Raw genomic sequence first — 12,921 nt, forward strand, 5'->3', positions numbered from 1 at the left:
TTGTTTGATACCTGGTTATATTTTTCACTAGGATTAATGATGTTTGTTCTTTTTAGATCAGTTTCAATTGTTTGCTAATAATGTCTATAGAGTATTGAAAATGTAATTGTTTGCTACATTTTTGTAGTTTAGCTGACAGTAGTTCTAATAGTGAGGGCGTTAGGCCATAGTGTAGTTTTTCCCAACACGTGGGATGTGTACCGCTGGTTGTGTTTGCCATCAGTGTAGATGGCACACTTGCAAGGCTCAGGGTTTCCTTGATAAACTGCTTTATGGTAGAATATTCTTACTTTGGGAACTGTTACAAGTAGCAAATACAGAAGAGAGCCTAAAGACACTGTATGGGCTTGTGAGTGTTCTAATAGACATGTTGGAGAAGACACCATCCCAATAGTTACTAGTAGCGTAAGCCAAGAAATACCAATAAATGAAATAAACCTGCGCCAAAGAAAAAATTAAATATATAATCCAAATCTAAATGCTGCTGCTCATGAAAGGAAAAAAAAACAATCAAATATAAATATAAACACTCCACAGCGCAAAAAAAATATACATTTTTTTTATGTGTAAAAACTCCAAAGAAAGTCCCCAATATAAGAATGTGCTCCAATCCCAGAAATAGTGCTCAGAATAATATCTTCAAAAAGTGCTCACACCATCCGTGATTGACAATCCAATCCCCACTCACCAGATGGAGTAGACTCTGATGGTATGGCTAAAGAGTCAAACAATCTTTAAATAGGGGGTGTATCCTCCCCAGATACATCTGCACTTGATATCCTCCAAAAACGTTTTTCATTGCCATCTAAACGTGGGAATCGTTTTTGGAGGATATCAAGTGCAGATGTATCTGGGGAGGATACACCCCCTCTTTAAAGTTTGTTTAACTCTTTAGCCATACCAGCAGAGTCCACTCCATCTGGTGAGTGGGGATTGGATTGTCAATCACGGATGGTGTGAGCACGTTTTGAAGATTTTGTTGAGCACTATTTCTGGGACTGGAGCACATTCTTATATTTGGGACTTTTTTTGGACTTTTTCTACATAAATTTATATTTTTTTGCGCTGTGGAGTGTTTATAAGAAATACTAATGTTCATCCAAAAGGAACAGTCAAATGTCTTTGTCTCAATTTTGTTTTCCTATGTTGTTTTATGTTTTGTATATACAAGTATAGCATGTATTACAAAATACTTACCAATAAATCCAAAATGTATAATGGGAAAAAAATTCACACACTCTACATAACAATATAATTTTAAAGAAGAGCAAGTACAAAAATTAGGCAAGGATCAAAAAAGCCTTACCCAGGGCCCAAAATGTTGCATTTTGCCACATCTCTCCACAGAACAGTCTACAGAGAGTGTTGAAGATGGAAACAGTCATGCATCGAAAATAGATAAAAGTGAACCTAATGTAGCCTACTCGGTGTTACAGGATGATCCTTGGTGGTTGCTGCCGTGATAAAATGGCTTTGTAACTTTCCAACTAATGTTCAAAAACCTGGTGTTACATAAAGGATAATGGGTCAGATATGGCGTATAAGTAGATTTGAGCTGATTAGAATATATATTGGTCAAACTGTCCTAGGTGGCAGGACTTCTACAGGGGTTAGACAAAAAATGGAAATATTACATGATTTGCAGGTGTGAAAGTGCCGATATGTTTTGCGTTGAAAGTGCAAGTGATGTAACATTCTTTTGCTTCCGCTGTGTGATGAGACACCTAGCTAACAGGTGGGAAGCCTCACTTTCATCAATTCATTGTCTGTGTGCGCTGCTTGTAATATGGAGTCATGTCAGAGCTTACTGGGCTTCAAAGAGCCCACTTAGCTGGTGCCTCTGTGACTGAAGTCCATTTATTTGCTGTGCCGCAAGGTACAGTATCAAAGGTTATGACGGCATATACAGTTTCTGGGAAAACTGTGTCTGATAAGCATTGTCGAGATGTTCAACTGACTGAAAGAGACAAAAGAACATTGTGCAGGATTGTGACCCAGAATAAGAAAACAACTGCTGCAAAGGTGACTGTAGAGCTCAGTCTCAGTCTTTGCAGTGAATGACAAGAGTGAGGCTTCCCACCAGTTAGCTAGGTGTCTCATCACACAGCGGAAGCAATAGAATGTTACATCAATTCCGCTTTCAATGTGAAGCATGTTCTCACTTTCACACCTTCAAATCATGTAGTGTTTCCATTTGTTTGTCTAACCCCTGTATATGTAGGTGAAGCACAGAATTTTCTTGTAAAGGCAGATCATTAGTAGGAAGTATGCCTTGGCAGCAGAAGAAGAACATCATCTCAAACGGGTACTGCTGTCACTGCACAATAGTACAAGGAGGTGAAAAAAATGAAATCTTGGTCTGTCAGCACAGAATCATTATTAGACACCTCAAGCCTTAACCAAACCCTGTGCACTCTAACAGAGGGTTGCAGCACTCTAATTGCATTAATATTGAAGGTGTCCAACAGAGCTGTCACACCGTTATCCAAGATTTAGTAAATGCTATGGCTGTCTGCACAAAAAGGGACCTGTTGTCGTCATGCTGAGCTCCGTAGCAGTTGGCTATGTCTCTGTCAACTCTTGTTCTAATATAGAATGGTAAGGCTGCCCCGGCTCTGTCCTCTTGTTAGATGTTGACGTTTTGTCTTTTGGTAGTTTGTTCTAGTCTGGTCTGTCCTGCCTCTAGAGATGTGACCGATTCCTGTTCTGCTTTGCCTGGCATTTGTTATGAATAAGTCTAAAAGGCCGGTGCCATGAAAACACTTTTTTTTCTGACCAGCAGCACCATCATGGATTAACACCACAGTGTGAACTTTAACATCTCTTCCGCTGACTTAGCCAAACGTTTATCCTCACTTTGTCCTTCTGTATTTGTATTCTGTATTTTCCCATTCTTCCTTTCCTGCATTGTATTCACAGTAACAATGTTCTATAACTGAGCTGCTCTACCTTCTGCCCCTAACCACCCTATAGCTGCCCACTGTCTCTGTCTTTATATGATCATGTATTTCTAAAGGTTGTTATCCGTCGTGTTGTTCATTGAAGCACATGTATTATTGTTTTGATTCACATTTCCACTCTCTTCCTACTGTTTCTCTGTGTCCCTCCCTTCCCTTTACCCGACCCTTTCCATTTCATCCTGTGCAACTTCCCTTCCTTCCTCCCTCCATGTGGACTGCAACTTTCCTGTTCTCCGCTCTGGATGACAATCTCTTTGTGTCCAGGCTATGAACATGGTAAGTTGGCGTTTCAGAATACCTCTTAATATAGTCCTCTTCTTTTTTTTTTTTTGATGAATTCCGGTTGTATGGAGGTATTGCTTTGCATGAAATGGAATAAACTGAAGTCATATGGCTTTGCTGCAGCTACAGATAAAGTCAGTGAAATGCTAATGCTAGTTTGGAATCAATGTCACCTTGTTGTCAGAAAGTCCATGCAATTCATCTTGTTATTCATCTTTGTTATCTGCACATCCTGATTCATTGAATATTTCATATTACTCTTGAATGGGGTCTGTGGTCTCTTGTCACATGTCTCTAAGCTGTACAACCACTTCTTTTTGCCTAAGAAATTCACTCATGTGAAATTCACTGTATATTTACTGCAGGTGAATCTTTTTAGTGCATTTGTTTTAAATGACAGAGAATAACCAACCATCTGTGAATGTATGTTGAATGTCACAGTCTTCATTTTATAAATATTCCCCATTATGTGTGAGCGAGGCTGCAGTGAGCTAAAGCTAGGTTCAGATCTTTACATGATGGGAACATGTGCAAAGTTGATCCACTTTACAGCAGAGTTCCACTCAAAACTGGCAGCTCCACTTATCTGCCCCCTTCGTTGCCACATTTCGCACCTTTTGGAGGGGAGGAGTGAGTGGGTACCTGGTTTTGACAGGTACCCGCTCCCACTTCCGGTTCATTTCAACGCGGCAAACTGTGCTGGAAATTCTGCCCCTCCCCCTTCTCCCCCACAGCCCTCTGGGACTTTACAGGTCCCAGAAGACTGTGGGCCATTCACAGAGCACAGCGCAATACATGCATGTGCAATAGGAAACTGGCTTTGAAGCCGCAAGGCTTCACTGCTGGCTTCCCTCAGTCAAGATGGCAGCGCCAGCACCTGACAGCCGACTGAAGAAACGGCTTGGGGTGAGGACACTAATGGATCCCTGGACAGGTAAGTGCCCTATTATTAAAAGTCAGCAGGTATAGTATTTGTAGCTGCTGACTTGTAATTTTTTGGAGGGGGGGCCGGAACACCTCTTTCAGAATGTATATCTATTTTTCCCTCTTTGACTCCCTCTTAAGATGATCCATAGGGGTGGGGGGACAACTTGTAATAGTAATACCCATGTGAAACGATAGGCTACATGCACACAGGGCATTTTTGCAGCCACTTTTAGGGCCATCAGGCGTTTTTGTTTTATTTTTTTTACAGCTTCCAAATGCCCCTCCATATTATCCTATGTGTCCATGCACACATTGACTATTAAAAGCTTTTAGTGGTCGGGGCTTTTAGGAGCTGTAAAATAAAAAAAACCTACTGCCAGTGCATCCAGGAGCAGCAGTGTTTTGGCAGAAAAAAACCACTTGACGTGTCTAGACGCTTCTAAAAGCATGTTAACGCTAGACGCATTTAGCGCTTCAGCGTTAATTAATTTCAAAGTCCAGAATAATTATTATTCTGGCCAATGAACTGAATTAACGCCCAAGTGCTTGATGCCTGTAAATGCGTCTGAACACTTGTAAAAGCGTTAGACACTTTTACAAGCATGAGGCTTTTTTTCTGCCGAAACGCTGCTGCTAAGAGGAGGAGTATTTTTAAAACGTCCTTTGTGCATGAGGCCTGATACTTAACTGTCCAGCAGGTAGTGACCTGAAGCTTCAAGTATTACTAAGGCAAATTTTTTTTTTTTTTTTTACAGTTTTGGACAGAGTAGAGGTGAATTAGAACATCCACTGGGTTTTTATTGCTGTCTGTGATCTCGTCAGGGTGATTCTCCTTCTCTGTTTGCCCTGTTTAACGCTCTTGTTTACCGTTGAAAGTGAAACTAAAAGAAAAACTCAACTTTTGGGTTGTCCCCAGAAAAGAGACATTTTCCAATGGAGACACTAGTGGTGACCTGGAGGTCCCCAAGGGATTCCTTTAATTTGCAGGGATTCCTCTCACTTTTTTGGCTATGGGACAGGAAGTGAAGGTAAATCTCCCCAATAGAACGCAGATGGCAAAAAATAAACTTAATAGGGGTTATAACCCCCCATTACTCTACCAAGATGGAAAAGAAAAGTTGTGCCTATAGTTCTACTTTCAGTTTTGAGTGCTACTACTCTCCAAGGACACAACCAGAAGGGTGTTTTGAGTGAAGTTTCCCAAGCTGGCTGAAGTGTTGCCTTCCACTGACTCCTCTGTTAAAGGACAACTAGTGATGTGGCTCCTCAAAAACTTTACACTGGACAGGTAAGTATAAAGCTGCTTTTTTTCCAGGGTATTGCTGTTGGTAGGTTTTTCACCCCCTGACAGGGTTGCTTTAAATTTTTTGTGCTGACATGCAGGTTTTTTTTGTAGACGTGCTATGAAAACATTTCCCTATACTGATCTCTGTCATTTTGGTTTGTGTACAACAGGTACAAACCTAGGCCATACTAATTAGAGAGATGGAGTGAATTTGTTTGCAATAGCAATTTATAGAAAATATACAGAGCTATTCATGCTGTGAAACTGCATGTACATTTGTTGTACGTCAATGGGGGCAAAAACAAATAGTAATAGGCTATTAGCCCTCCAGGTCAAATGTTATTCTTCATACAGAATAGAGTGAATGGGGAAAATATGGCATCATGGCCTCTAGATGGAACTAATGATCATAGAAAGCATGCCCTGTCTGAAGTTTGTCACTGAAAATCTGAATGATGCAGAGGAGGACTGGTTGAAAGTGTTGTGGTCAGATGAGACCAAAATCGAGCTCTTTGGCATCAACTCAACTTGCCGTGTTTGGAGGAGGAGGAATGCTGCCTATGACCCCAGGAACACCATCCCAACTGCCAAACATGGTGGTGGAAACATTCTGCTTTGGGGGTGTTTTTCTGCTAAGGGGACAGGACAACTGCACCGCATCAAAGGCACAATGGACGGGGCAATGTACCGTCAAATCTTGGGTGAGAACCTTCTTTCCAGGGCATTGAAAATGGGTTGCGGATGGGTGTTCCAGCATGACAATGACCCAAAACAGACGGCCAAGGCAACAAAGGAGTGGCTCAAAAAGAAGCACATTAAGGTCCTGGAGTGGCCTAGCCAGTCTCCAGACCTTAATCCGATTGAAAATCTGTGGAGGGAGCTGAAATTTTCGAGTTGCCAAACATCAGCCAACTACAGGAAACGTCTGACCTCTGTGATTGCCAACAAGGGATTTACCATCAATTACGAAGTCATGTTTTGTGAAGGGGATCAAATACATATTTTTCGTGAACATGTAAATCAGTGCATAGTTTGTTAGACATGCATTTCTTTTGAATTTTTTGTTGCTATTCTCAGTGTTACAATACACCTACCATTCAAATTTTAGACTGATCATTTCTTTGTGAATGGGCAAACATTCAAAATCAGCAGGGGATCAAATACTTATTTCCTTCACTGTAAATACGTATTTACTATGATTGTCAGCTCCATCTATTGGCCATAATGTGGTATTTCCTGACTCGACTCTTCTGTGTGAAGGATAATATTTGACCTGAAGAGAAAATAGCCTAACATTTTTTTGCCCCCATTCTCACAAAACAAATATACATTCAGTTTCACAGGATGAATATCTCTGCATCTTTTTCATAAATATACCATTTAGTGTCTGTTTGGTTTTATGACTGTTCATTTGTATTTGAGACCTTACATTTTTTGCATAATTGTTTTGTATGTTTTGCTTTTTTGTGTTTTTTGTTTTGCTTTCAGGGTTTCTGTGATTTTAGTATTGTATTTATGGGAAAATAAGTGTAATTTCATAACTGATCTCTAATACACTTTTAATTATTTTACTTTTTTGTTTCATGCATTGTAATATGACCCACTTAATGTAAATGTGATTTGTATGTAGGCTCTGCTCCTGACTAGTACACAGTGGCTGTGCTTTACTACTTCTGTCAGTGCAAGTGTATAGGTTAGGGCTGTCCTGACTGAAAACAGACCCTGTATATGGATAAGTAAGCTTATCTCTGCTTTATCATTAAATTGCATCCAAGAATATAATTTATTGCAGCTTGCCAGTCCTTAGATGTTGTGGATGCATTAGGCTAGACATACATGGATCGAAATCCTGCTGGTTCCTCAGGTGCAGGCCAAACTTTGATCCATGTATAGGCAGACTGATTGTACAGAATTCACCCTACAGATTGACATCTGTACAACCAGCCTGTCGGATTTTCCAAGGTTGATCAGCACTGCTGGCTATAGCTAGTAGCACTGATCAGTGTATTCTGAGCGCAGGAAGTCTTCCCATTATATTACAAAGGCTCATCGGGAAGGATTCCCCCATCTACACACTCGATGTGGATGGGGGAATCCTTCCCGCTGAGCCTTTGTAAGGCTCAAGTCATTTTTTTGTTCTTTGTTCAACCCGACAAATTATTAGAGGTAATAATACCAGGGGTAGTTAATCCAGAGAATATTCCATTTTCTCCTAGGTGATCAGGAAGGAATTTTTTCCTTCACTGAAGTGAGTTGGATCATGCTTTATTGGGGTTATTGTGCATTTCTCTGGATCAACTGTGGGTATAGGTTTATGTATATGGAGGTTTTCTATGAGTCTTTTTTTTTTTTTTTTATTGGTTGAACTAGATGGACTAATGTCTTTTGAACCCAACTATGTAACTACTCATCTGTGGCCTGATATATATACGTATCATGCCTTTTATAAAGCATTTTTATTTTATAATACACTGAATGCAGGTCATCACTAGGCCACACAGAGAACAATTGTTTTCTGTGTGTCTTGATCACATTGCAATGCATCCCGGAGGTGCAGTGCAGTGAACTGTGATAAGAAATTCTACATTTGATCACGCAGGAGGGATGTCACTGTACAGCATTGCAACACACTTGCTGTACAATGATAAAGTTTCACTTTTGTGCACTTCAAATAAAGTTGGTTAAAAAAGAAAAAAAAAAGGAGCTGTGTGATGTGCTAAAAGACACATCACACCGCCCCCCTGGCTCACTGCATATGGAATGGAGAGCTGCCCACACACTAAACTGCTGTGCTTTAGTTTGCAGGCAATGTGAACAATCCCTAACACTTCTGTAGTAGGGTGATGACACTCACTCACTACAGTATACTGTATATAGGGGAGCAGCTTTTTTACTGTAGGACCATCAGCTTTTTCACCGTAGGACCATCAGCTTTTTCACCGTAGGACCATCAGCTTTTTCACCGTAGGACCATCAGCTTTTTCACCGTAGGACCTTCAGCTTTTTCACCGTAGGACCTTCAGCTTTTTCACCGTAGGACCTGCAGCTTTTTCACCGTAGGACCTGCAGCTTTTTCACCGTAGGACCTGCAGCTTTTTCACCGTAGGACCTGCAGCTTTTTCACCGTAGGACCTGCAGCTTTTTCACCGTAGGACCTGCAGCTTTTTCACCGTAGGATCTTCAGGTTTTTCACCGTAGGACCTTCAGCTTTTTCACCCTAGGACCTTCAGCTTTTTCACAGTAGGACCTTCAGCTTTTTCACCGTAGGACCTTCAGCTTTTTCACTGTAAGACCTTCAATATAGGTGAATGTTACAATGATTTTTGCCATCTGTGGCCCTGGTGAGGAGATTACTCCTTGTTTCCCTTTAGAACAGGAAGTGATGAGATTTCTCAAACAGGGGCATAGACAATAACAGAAGCACATTTTAGCAGAGTGAGGATGTGTTACAACTGGTTCTTGCCGCAACCCACTGCTCTGACAAAAAATGCACTGCATGCAATACTTTCCCTTTCAGCTCACACCACATTGGGAACAAGGCATTTTGTCTTGTCTTTGCATTAGGGTTGCTGTGGAAATAGTGGCCAGCGTAGCCCCAGTGTTTCTGGTGTGAATGAACTCTTAATCCTATTACTAACACTTCAGACCTTTATGTGCTTTTAAGACACCTGCAGCACATCCTGTATATTTAATTTTCAGTTACTCACAAATATACTTGCATCAGATTCCTGGCATCTAAGTTATGCCGAGAGAAGGAATTTGTGATGTCAGAGTTATGTAGTAATCCACCTCCGTGTTCTCGCAAAAAAAAAAAAGTGCCTGGTATGCAGTGTCCTTGTAGGAAGTACTCCTGGGCTTCTAATCACATGACCATCAAGTCACTCGGAATTGCTCAGGGCATCCCAAACAGTGTGTATGACTGGGATTGTTATGGGAAGGTCTTTATTTCCAGAAGAGGTGGACTGCCGGCCTCAAATCTGCTTCTGGCTCCCAAAGATGAGACCTGAGTGAACTCTGCATAGGAATGCTGAGAAAACAAGGCTTGTAGGCTGTCACCTTGGGGTTTAGAGCTTTTCGGAACTTTATTATATGGAAGAGCTTTTTTATGTTGAATTAATGGTTACAGTTAGACTTTAAGTTAAAACTAAAAGAAGATGATCATGAAATCTTGCATAAAAGATTCAGCTGTGCCTGTAGGCATAATACTGGCTTGCCCACCTGTTGGGCGCCACTGCAAAGATGTAACAACTTCTCACCTTCAATAGTGAGTGCTGGAGGCTCAGAGATAAGGAAGTCGCTGTGGTATGTCATAATGTCTTTAGCTTCATTTTTAGCCTTGGGTGAAATTGTCCTTTAACTCTGACTGTGAATTTAAAAACCAATGGTAGAACATAAGCTTTCCTACATAACTGAAATGTACTTGAACAGCAGTACACCTCAAAGGAAAATAGCTGAGTATTCACTGAGCTTGAGGTGATAGACATCACTTTTTTATTTCTTGTTTTTTTCTAAAAAGTGTCAGTTTGAGAAATGTGTTGGTCCCCTTGTTACTGCCAGAAGCACTTTGACTTGGCTCATGCAGACTGAGTGACATAAAAGTAAGTTAGTAGAAATAGCAAAAAGTAGCAAAGAAGTTGTAAAATACCCAAGGGACATATTTCAATCAAGCGAAAATTCTTTCTTCCAGTTCTGTTGAGTAGTTGTTTTAAAAATTTGAATACATGTCACAAATCTTAATCTGCCCTGGGCAGTGGACATGTAAGATGTTTTCCAGTTCTCTTGACTTATTTCTTAAGTCCAGGTTGTCCGTATATTTTTCCATTTCGGACCCCAACAATCTCCAGATGGAGAGTTTCTCTGAGGATTGTTGGGTAAGGAGTGAGTAGAACATGATGCCCTTTTCTTCAAACCTCCTTGGCAAATCTGTCTTGAATACCATTTGTGCATGGATGAGCGTTGGGCGGCACATTTCCAGGTTCTCCCTTAACAGACAGTTTATCGGGGCTGAGCAGTAGCATATCCTGTAGTTTGAGGAGCTGAAGTTTCAATATTTTATTTCTGTTGTCAGAACAATGTGTTGGTTTTCGATGTTGGAAGCCAATGCATGGCTTGAGTGTGTGGCGTTTAGATAAACAGTACGTTTTTCCAGAGTGTTGCCAAGCGCTAAGGTACCTGTTCATAACAGAGCGGAAATTGTTATTTGCCCTCTGACTGTATTTTATGACTTATTGCGGCATGTGATGTGTGAATTGTCTTTATGGTTAGAGAAAAGGCTGGTCACATAACTGCCCAAAAGCCATACTACTTAAATATGCTGGCTTCTGAGCAAACTGGCCCTGGAGTGTGTATGACTGTGTTAGGGACTTCAGCATGTCAGCTCCTTTTTAAGAGTGGGACTGATGGCAAGCATGCTTTACATTTTATGTTCACACTATATAAATACATTAAGGTGAGATCAGTAAAATATGTCATTGGGTTGCTTTGGGCCAGTGCATTTAAAACTGCTTTCTAAGATAAGAAGACACATATATACATTCCCTAGGAAGAAATGACAAAAATGTTATTGGTTTCTAGTCTGTTAGCTATTTTAAAGAAAAACTCCAGGAGCATTATAAAATAACCTTAAAAAGTCCCTTTTTCTTCTCTGTATGTTTTTTATGGCCCTTAAAAAATAATCTGCTGGGTTTCAAATAATTAAATCTCGGGGGGGGGGGGGGGGGGTATATGTCACCTCTCAGATTGCTGCCTGTTCTTTACAATTTCCACTTTCATTGAGCACCAATAATATAGCTTTTTCTATACTTCTGGCACTCCCACAGCAGGCGTCTCTCCCACTCTGCCGTCGTCCTGTCCGTCCCCCTATATCCTGTCCATTTACAGACTGCTTTATACTTTCTGAATGGGTTTTGGAAAGCATCCTGTGAATAGACAAGGAGGGGAGGGGCAGGCAAATGCCAGGACAGCTGCTATGTAGGAGCGCCAAAAGTATAGCAAAATCATTGCTTAAATAATGCATAAATGGTAAATAACATGCAGATATCCTGGAGGTGGTTTACAGCTCTTGGGATTTTTTTTTTCTCCTTGGGAGTTTTTTTTTTTACACAAATCTGTCAGGCAACAAAATGGCTACCATAATGGTCAGAGTTTATTTATTTCAGGTACTTATATAGCGCTTTCAATTTATGCAGTGCTTTACATATATATATTGTACATTCATATCAGTCCCTAACCCTCAAGGGGTGTACAATCTAAGGTCCCTAACTCACATTCATACATACACATACTAGGGCCAATTTAGACAGGATCCAATTCACCTACCAGCATGTCTTTGGTGTGTGGGAGGAAACTGGAGTAACCGGAGGAAACCCACACAGGCACAGGGAGAACATGCAAACTCCAGGCAGGTGGTGCCGTGGTTGGGATTTAAACCAACGACCCTAGTAATGCCAGGCAGAAGTGCTAACCACTAAGCCACTGTGTTCTAAAAATTTAAGGAAAAAAGTTGTCTGTAGCAACCAGACAGCTTTCCATTGTCATTTGATTGTGCCGGTCAGACAGAAGATGGCATGTAATTGGCCTTTTTCTCCCCTATAGCCCATTTTCTTTTTGCTGTAGCAAAACAGTTCTAACAGTACTCAACAGTACTCAAAATCAAAGTGACATTCTTGTGGTTGGATGAATGTTCTCATATGGGAAGTGGGATATTTGAATTGCATTTTGATAAGTTCTGTTGGTTGCCTAAACAAACCACTTCCTCAATAAAAAAAAAAACACAGTGAATGAATTAATTACCATTATGCAGTCTGTATGATTTCTATTTGATGAATGTAATAAAGGAGTATTAAATACAAAAGCAAAAATTGATTATATTGCAGTTTGTCTATTCGTATTCTTATTTGCGGTGTCTACATTAGTTTTCTTTTTTAGGCATTCTTTTGTGTGGTTTCTTCTGGTGATCCAGCCAGTTTTCAAAAGAACAAGCTCACTTCCAAATGTATCAGTTTACAGGGACTAGAGAAACCATTTAACAGGGGTGCTTACAATGATCAGCATTTATTTATGTAAAGCATCTATCCCAAAGGAAAAGAACAACAGTTGCTGTAACTGATTATAAAGAGTGAGCTGGAGTTTGGCTTCATTTTGTTAGTGTATCTAAATCTGCTAGTATTATTATTATTATTATTATTATTATACAGTATTTATAAAGCGCCAATAGTTCGCTCAGCGCTGTACATTTCAAAGGGGGACAGAACATGTGACAGAACAATACCAATACAATGCAAAACATGAGGGGATTGAGGGCCCTGCTCTTTGGAGCTTACAATCTAGGAGATTTAACACTCTCTCCCCCTATGAATGACAGTACCACTGTCAGCTGTGCCTCTGTGCTCCTTTATTCCTCTAATAGAGGTGGTATGTTACTGGCCAGATCAACAGGTGAAAAGAGAAGGGAAAAAAACCTAAAAA

At 40.5% G+C, this 12,921-nt stretch overlaps 1 protein-coding gene across 3 annotated transcripts in view; it reads left to right on the forward strand.

Annotated features, from left to right (window-relative positions):
* LOC149468384 (transcriptional enhancer factor TEF-1-like) overlaps positions 1–12,921 on the forward strand; it is a 118,364-nt gene that overhangs the window by 90,771 nt on the left and 14,672 nt on the right. The window lies entirely within an intron of this gene.

Source organism: Staurois parvus, unplaced genomic scaffold (genome assembly GCF_062004578.1).
Source record: "Staurois parvus isolate SC_StPar_1 unplaced genomic scaffold, SC_StPar_1.0 ptg000087l, whole genome shotgun sequence".
Taxonomy (NCBI): domain Eukaryota; kingdom Metazoa; phylum Chordata; class Amphibia; order Anura; family Ranidae; genus Staurois; species Staurois parvus.